This window comes from Elephantulus edwardii, unplaced genomic scaffold (assembly GCF_000299155.1).
Source record: "Elephantulus edwardii isolate Elephantulus edwardi_28Jun2011 unplaced genomic scaffold, EleEdw1.0 scaffold00070, whole genome shotgun sequence".
Classification (NCBI taxonomy): Eukaryota; Metazoa; Chordata; class Mammalia; order Macroscelidea; family Macroscelididae; genus Elephantulus; species Elephantulus edwardii.
The window spans coordinates 18,959-27,172 of record NW_006399820.1 but is presented as its reverse complement, the minus strand read 5'-3'; the positions used below and the strand labels follow the sequence as shown (position 1 = coordinate 27,172).

General features: G+C 38.6%; 2 non-coding genes across 2 annotated transcripts; one reads left to right on the top strand and one right to left on the bottom strand.

The window, feature by feature from the left end:
• Positions 1 to 292: 292 nt before the first annotated feature.
• Positions 293 to 365, top strand: TRNAR-UCG. Its single transcript has one exon. It is a non-coding gene; the product is annotated as a tRNA-Arg (tRNA).
• Positions 366 to 7,561: 7,196 nt separating this feature from the next.
• On the bottom strand, positions 7,562 to 7,643 carry TRNAS-GCU. The gene has a single exon. It is a non-coding gene; the product is annotated as a tRNA-Ser (tRNA).
• Positions 7,644 to 8,214: the final 571 nt, after the last annotated feature.

Here is an 8,214-nt window from a genome sequence, read left to right as displayed (position 1 = left end):
CAGCAATGGGCTCGAATGTGTCAGAGATTGTGTGTGAGGTTGGCATAGGATAAAACAGGGTTCAGATATGTTGTTTATAGAATAGCTATGAGTTGTACATCACTCCACGGCACCAAAGAACACCTTGCTTAAGGTGGACTCATATGGTCACGTAATTTACAGGTTTTATTTTCTTAGGAGGAAAGCGCAGGAGTAAACGATACTGCTTTATCTGGCAGTATGTTCAAAGCACTAGGGGCCAGGAGAGACGCTCTTGTACTTTCTAAGTGTTGTAGCACAGGTTATCGCTCAAGACCACGTGGCCTAACGGATAAGGCGTCTGACTTCGGATCAGAAGATTGAGGGTTCGAATCCCTTCGTGGTTAAGCTACGTTTTTGCTCTTTTTATGCAGTAAGACTTAGTGGAAAAGAAACCAAAAAAAACTCGGAAAATTCGTTTTGTTTGGGATTTCTTAACCCTTTTCTTCCGCCCCTCCTTTCAAAGGAAAGGAAGGACATTTCCAAATACAATGGAAGAACCAGTGGCAGCCAGAGCGAAATAAAAGACTACCATTAATTTGGGTGTTCACAAGTCCTCAAATTTGTATTTTGAACTTTTATATTTTACTTCGTTTCATAGACTCGACTTGTCAGTCTCACTCTACCCCCAACAGCTGAGTCTTTAGCTGAGACGCTAAAGACACTGAAAAACCCAAACAGAAAGTGTGTAGTTTAATTTAACAATAATATTCAGGATTTAGATAACTTTCAATTAGAACTTTGGTGGTTAAGTATCAGTTAACCTCAAGTCATAAAGTCATCGGGCTATGGACCAAATGACTTGGGAGTCTTAAATATTTTTGTAAAGTCAAAATGATGACTATTTAAAACATAGTATTAATTATCTTTTTCCAGCCTCCCTGTCAGGCTGCCTGATTCTGGATTTCTCTAGTCATCTGCAGATTCTAAATTGTATAGAAAATGTGGTATTTGATCATTTCTTAGTTACTGGACTTTAAAGTTTTATGCACACAGACACACACACACACACACACACACAAAACCCACACAAAAATAATAATAATACATTTACTAATGTATAGCATGTAAAATGCATTCCCTGTTTCCCTCCCCCAAGCAAAGTACATAAAAATCGATCTCCTTGAGAGGCTTGGTAAGGAGGATTGGAGAAGAGAGCAAAACAGGAAATATAAAATTGATAAATAGATTAAATATAAACTCTATTGTATTGATGTTCTCTTATTGAACACAAAGCAGATAATATTATTCTATTAATTTGAAAGCAAGTTTAAAATAAACCCCCAAAATCATGTCTGAGCATCTGCCCAAATTACAAAAATGACAACATTCCCTCCTTCCTGGCCAATCTGAGTGGTTGCTGCTTCTTTACCAATTAAAGCTATAGCCCTACTTCTCTCCCCTTGCTGTCCAATCACAGTTATAGTCCGTTCATGGTTCCCCCGTGTGCTTTGTCTCTCATTGCAAGAAATAAATAAATCCAAACTTATTCAACTATTTGTGTGTTCTTATTGATGATTTGGTGGAGAACAATTTTCAATTTTGAAACCTGAAACATCTCCGAATTGAAAGCACCTAGTTGTTTTTTTTTTTTTTTTGTTTTTTTTTAAGAAGCATCTCTCCTTTACCTATCACTAGCCAGGTGTAGGTATGCATCAGAATCGTGTCTTATCACCAAACTTCACTTAGTCTGCATGCTGAGCAAATTATCTGAAAACATGGACTTTTTTGGGGGGGGCGGGGATAAGATCACGATTGGAGGAAGATTCACTAATAATCTGTAATATGCAGATGACATAATCTTACCTGATGAAAGCAAATATTTCAATAATTTAACTGATAACACCTATGGTCTCCAGTAGAGATTTCATCTCAACATAAAGAGAACAAAAATCCCCACAACGGGACTGAGAAGCAACATTATGATAAATAGAATAAACTGAAATGTGCAATCAATGGCCATGTAAGCAGCCTTCAAGAAATCAAATAATGTATTACATTGGACAAATGTGCTGCAAAAGACATCTTTAAAGTATGGGGGTGGGGGAACATAGATGTCACTTCAATGGCTAATGTACCCTGGCATTTTCAATTGCCTCATATGCATGCAAGAGAACAAAATATTTCAGGAAATCTTCTAAAATTACTAAAACAGTACATTAACATAGAATTTCCAAAAAATGGACTCAAGTCTGTCAGAAATGATGAAGATGGCACAGGATAGGTCAATGTTCAAATCTGATATTCATAGGGTCACTATGAGTCATATCAACTCAGTGGCACCTAACAACAACAGCATGTGCATGCAAAATAGACAATGAATAAGGAAGGGGGGTAAGTGATATCCTTGAATTACAGTGAGGATTATTAAATATACTGTCCATTTACAGATGAACAAATAAATCTGTGTTAGAAGAAGTACAGCAGAACAATCTTAAAGGTAAGACTGATAGAGCTATTTCCTGTACTTTGGACATGTTGGTGGTGGTGGTGGTGGTGGTAGGTGCCATGAGTTGAGGGCCTCTTAAAACCCTGAGGGAAAACAAACAAACCTGAGAACAGTAGAGAAGCGCGGATAGTTATACAAGTGTAGTAGTAGAGCCCAGACTGAAAGTCCATTGCAGTGAGGACAAACAGTGACAGTGAGTCTCTGGACATGTAAGAGTGGCCAATTCTTAGAGGAATATGTAAATGCTTGCTCAAGTAGAAGGTCATCCGAGAGAAATCCTGAAAAAGATGGATTGACACAGTGGCTGCCACAATGAGCTCAAACAGAAATAATCACAAGGATGGCATAGGATAAGGCGGGACTTTGTTCTCCTGTACATATAGGGTCAATAGGAATTGGACTCAACTTAGCAGCATTTAACAATAGTAACCAGATTAAAGGAGTACAGATTAAAATATTAAAGGCCAATTTACACTGTACTTAACACATATATTTTTATTTCGATTTGGCATGCTTTGGGTCAAATATAAAATTCTTCTTTATATGTACCAGCTTTATCAAACTTTTACTTTGTGATTTTTAAATGGAACTTTAAATGCAAATACGATTAAATTCTAATCATTCCATGGCCTCCTATTATTTAGGAGTAACCGAGTTTGTTTAGTCATTTTACTTACTGATTAGCCAATCACAGATACTTCTATCTGTGATTATATCTGTGATCAATGTACTGCAGATATTCTACCACAGACTAATGTGTCACAGGTGTTCATTGCTATGAGTGCTTTGGTATACATTCCTGTTACAAGTATATATTTACTTATGTCCTATATTCTAAGTTAAGGCTTTTTAAAGTTTTTTATTTTATTCTGACTTATTTACAAAGTTTGAATAAATTGTTTTTCACAAAAGATTCTTCCCATTTCCTTCATCCCACCCACCCATCAAACTGTACAACCCTATGATTAACACCCTAACCCCCTCCCCCATTCTCACCCGTCTATTTCCACCTTGGATCCTCATACTCATTCTACAATAATGGTTTTATACAGTATTTGTCCTTATAGGACTGAATTAGTTCACTCAGCATAACGTTGTCCAGTCCCTCCCAAGTTAGGTAGTAATTTACAAAATGATTGCTCTTGCAGACTGCATAGTATTCCATTGTATGAATGTACCACAACCTCTCAATCAATTTATTTGTGGTTGATCATTTGGGCTGTTTCCATGTTCTTGTGATGGTAAATAATAATGCTGTTATGAACAGTGGTGTACAAATTTCCATTTGAGCCTCAGTTCTCATTTTCTTGGGGTATATTCCAAGAAATGGAATAGTAGATAAGTTCTTAACAGTATAATTTCTATACTACAAAGTATATATACAGAGTCTATGAAGTACTTGGAGATACTATAGGCAAAATCTTGAAAATGGAGGGAATCCACAGAATCATTGTACCAAAAATAATTTACTGACATTGGACTATTTCAGGAAGTACCACATGATCAAGAGCCAATGATTATGAAAGAAGATGTTCAAGCTGCACTGAAGGCTTAGGCAAAATATAAGGCCCCAAGAATTGACAGAATAACAATCAGCATGCTTAAAATAATACAGTCCTGGATGTACTCACCACTCTATTCCAGGAAAATTGAAGGACAGTTGTCTGGAAAATAGATTGGTAGAAATACGTATTTTATCCCATTTTCCAAGAAAGGTGATAGAATGTGGACATTATCAAACAATATAACTTATATCACAAGCAAGCAAAATATTGCTGAAGATCATTGAAAAATATCTACAATAGTACATAGAGAACTGCCAGAAGTTCAAACAGGATTGAACTGCTCAAGAAGAGGGTATGGGCACCAGGGATATCATTGCTGATGTCAGATGGATCCTGGCTGAAAGCAAAGAATATCAGGAGAATATCTGTGTGCTTTATTGACTATACAAAGGAATTTGACTATGTGAATCATAATAAATTATGGCTAATAATGAGAACAAAGGGAATCCCAGAACACTTAACTGTGCTCATGTGAAACATACACCTAGACCAAGTATTGTGCAAACAGAGCAAGAGAACACTACATAAGGGTTGTATCCTTTCTCCATACCTATTCAATCTGTATGCTAAGCAAATTATTTGGGAAGCTAAACTCTATGAAGAAAATTGTGGCATCAGGATTGGAGGAAGGCTCATCAATAACCTTTGTTATGCTAATGACACAACCTTCCTTGATGAAAGTGAGGAGGACTTGAAGCGCTCCTTGCAGAAAGATCAACTAATGTTGCCTTTGGTATGGATTGCATCTCAATGTCAGGAAAACAAAGATTCTTACCACTGGGACAGATAGGCAGCGTCATGATGAATGGAGAGGATACTGAAGCTGTCAACAGCTTCATCTTGCTTGGACCCACAATTAACATTCTTGGTAGCCACAGTCAGGAAAAAAAGAGACATATTTCACTGGAATAATCTGCACCTAGGGACCTTTCCAAATTATTGAAGAGTAATGATGTCAGTTTGAGGATTAAGGTGCATCTAATTCAGGCCACAGTCTTTCCAATTACTTGCTATGCTTCTGAGAGCTGGACAATGAAAAAAGGTTTCAGAAAAATAATTGAGTCTTCCACATAGACAGCAGTACATATGAACGCTAGGAGTCGCAGGCAACTCAACTGGGCACATAAGAAAAACAACCATGATGTTGTTTATTGGTACGGTGGTGAAGATTTCTATTTCCTTGGTGTCGAGATGTGATCCATATTGAAGACTGTAATCAGTCTTTTCTGTCTAGTTGTTGATGTTGTTGTTGTTATGTGTCATTGAGTTGCCTGCGACTCATAGTGACCCTATGTACAGCAGCCCTAAACCCTACTCTATCCCTTGCCAATCTCATTGTCTCTGACACACCCCATTGACGGAATCAATCAATCTCATCGAGGGTCTTCGTCTCCTGCACTGTCCCTCCACTCTCCCAAGCATGACGTCCCTCTCCAGTGACTGATCCCACCTTGCAACATTTCCGAAGTATATCAGATGAAGCTTCAGAATCCTTGCCTTGAAGGAGCAGCCTAGCTAGCTTCCTCCTCTCCGGGACAAACGTGTTTGTTCTCCTAGTAGTCCATGGTATATTCAATACTCTTCTCCAGCACCGAAGCTCAAAGGCATCAACTCTCCTTCTATCATTCCTAGTCATTGTCTAGAGACAAAGTAAATCAGAAGTTCTTTCTGAAGGACATTCCATTGAATGACATCAAGAAGAGGAGATTATAATGGAGCAGGGGGGAAGCAAGGAGATGAATCAAGAGGCTGATTCACTGTGGCCTGAACTACATACAGTACTCTCTGTGAAACTGGTAAGAGTTTGATTCTAAGAATCTTGTGAAGAAAGAACCAAGATGTTTTGGGTTTTTTTCCTCCTTCACTTTCCTTCTTTAGTAATCAAAGGCGGGGGGGGGGGGAGATCTTTTGGGTTTCAAAGGGGTGAAGGGCAAGGCCAAAATTGCTCCAGATTTCCTTTCTACTTTGTAACAGGCTAAAGGACCTTGGGCATATTTTTTAAAAAAATAATTGGCGTGTATTAAAAGGAACGACAAAAGGCTCTGGGTTTATTCGGCCTGGGAGAAGTTTTAACTTTTCCCCAGGTACAAACACTGTCCCCTCTCTTCCGTACTCTATCTTTACACAGATAAGGACAATATAATTTTAAGAGTTTCTTTGATAAATATCTACTTAATGTTCAAATGCACAAAGCTGAAAGGGAAGGATTTAAAAACATCGTGCCCCATGGACCTTACTCATGGGAAAGGAGTCAGAGAGAACTTACAGCAGCAGGACAACTCAGACGCCTTAGCATTCAACAGCTCCAACGCTTTTTTAAGGGAGAAAAGACAAAATATGCAAAGTATTTTACCGAATTTCTAAAAAATGCACTTTAGCTTTCATTGTAAACTATCTCTAAAACACATCTAATAAATAAATAATAAGTAAAATTAAAAAACAGGTATCACCTAAATATTCTCCCTTTAGAGAGTTTGACAATGACCGAGGATGACAGAAGAAGAATAGATGCCTTAGAGTTGTGGTGCTGGAGAAGAGTCTTGAACATACCATGGACTGCCAAGAAAACAAATAGGTTTGTCTTGGAGAGGGTGAAACCAAGTATCTCCTTGGAGGCTAGGATTTTGAAGCTCCGCCTCACTTACTTTGGGCACCTGGCCAGAAAAGATCAGTCCTTGGAGAAGGACATCATGCTCAGAAGGGTAGACGGACAACGCAGGAGATCGAGACCCCGCCTGAGATGGGTTGATACAGTAACTGGGGCGATAGAGGTTGGAGTCAGTGAGACTCAGGACAGGGAAGGGTTTGGAGCTGATGAAAATAAGGTTCATTGCAGGCGACTCAATGGCACATAACAACAATAACATACTATGACAGATTTCGAAGCAGTAGTGACATCCACTTCCTAAATAACATGCCTCGGGAAACTATGAATCACTTGATTCAGGCCTGTGGCATAGACACCATTACCCTAACCACTAGATCTAAAATAACCTAGCCATTTTCACCCTAATAAATAAAGGTTGACTGTCATTTTTTTAAATAGTTTGTAGGTTTCCATGGTTTTCTCGTCTGTAAAATACAGATGATAAAGATGATAAAGGGGATTGTATTCTGATTTAACTGGCGTGGGGAGGGGCGGAGGAGGGGTTAATTTTTTGTGAAGCTCCTTAGCTATTTAGACTTTCCTTGGAAGACAAGTGCTCTCCAGAAAAAAGATTTAAATCCTTGAAAACCCGATAGGGGTCGCTATCGAGTAGACGGCAGATTTGCGGCGTTTACAAATTCTGGCTCGCATGGGAGATTATTTGAAGACGGAAGGTAAAGGTTTAGAGTTCGGTTTTGCTTGAAAGATTTTCGATTAGAACAGCAGAGACTGGAGCAGCGTGGGCACACTTCTGATTCTTAACTCTCATAAATGCGATTGAGAAAGTTCGACAAATTTCATGATCTCCACATCTTCCATAAAAGCAAATTGCTAAAACCTTATTCCCACAATAAAGCAAGGGGGGGGGGGAAGCAAACAGAACGACGAGGATGGGATTCGAACCCACGCGTGCAAAGCACAATGGATTAGCAGTCCATCGCCTTAACCACTCGGCCACCTCGTCTGTCTGCTACTGCATTAATTCTTAGGTGATTGTTATAGACCTTTTCTCAGATGGTGTCTCATTTCTATTTTTGAAGGGTAATTCTTATTTATGCTCATCTTAAAACAATCTCTTGGAGGAGTTTGGTTGCTTTTAGTTTAAACAAAAAGCAGTAATCAATTCCATTCCCCTCCGAAGTTTCTACCCTCGCTCTCTCTTTTTTTTTTAGCCTTTTGTTTTTTTGCTTAAGTGTATGTTGTTATTTACATATTCCTTTCAATAAATCATTCCTTACCCCGAACTCCACCTAGAGCGTCCCTTCTTTTTTTTTTTCTTTTATAAAAGAAAGAGGGAATATAATGCAAGTAAAGACGTGGGCTTAATCAACAAAATTTATGCTGCTGACCCTGGAGGACACTATGCTGAGTGAGGTATCTCAGTCACAAAAGGACAAATACTGCATGGTGCCACTGTTGTAAAACAGGACTGACATCGGGGTTGGGGGGAGACTGAGAAAAGAGCGTTCAATAATGTATACTGCATTGAAACAGATAAGGGAGAAAACTGTTTAAAAGGGATATGTGATTAGGTA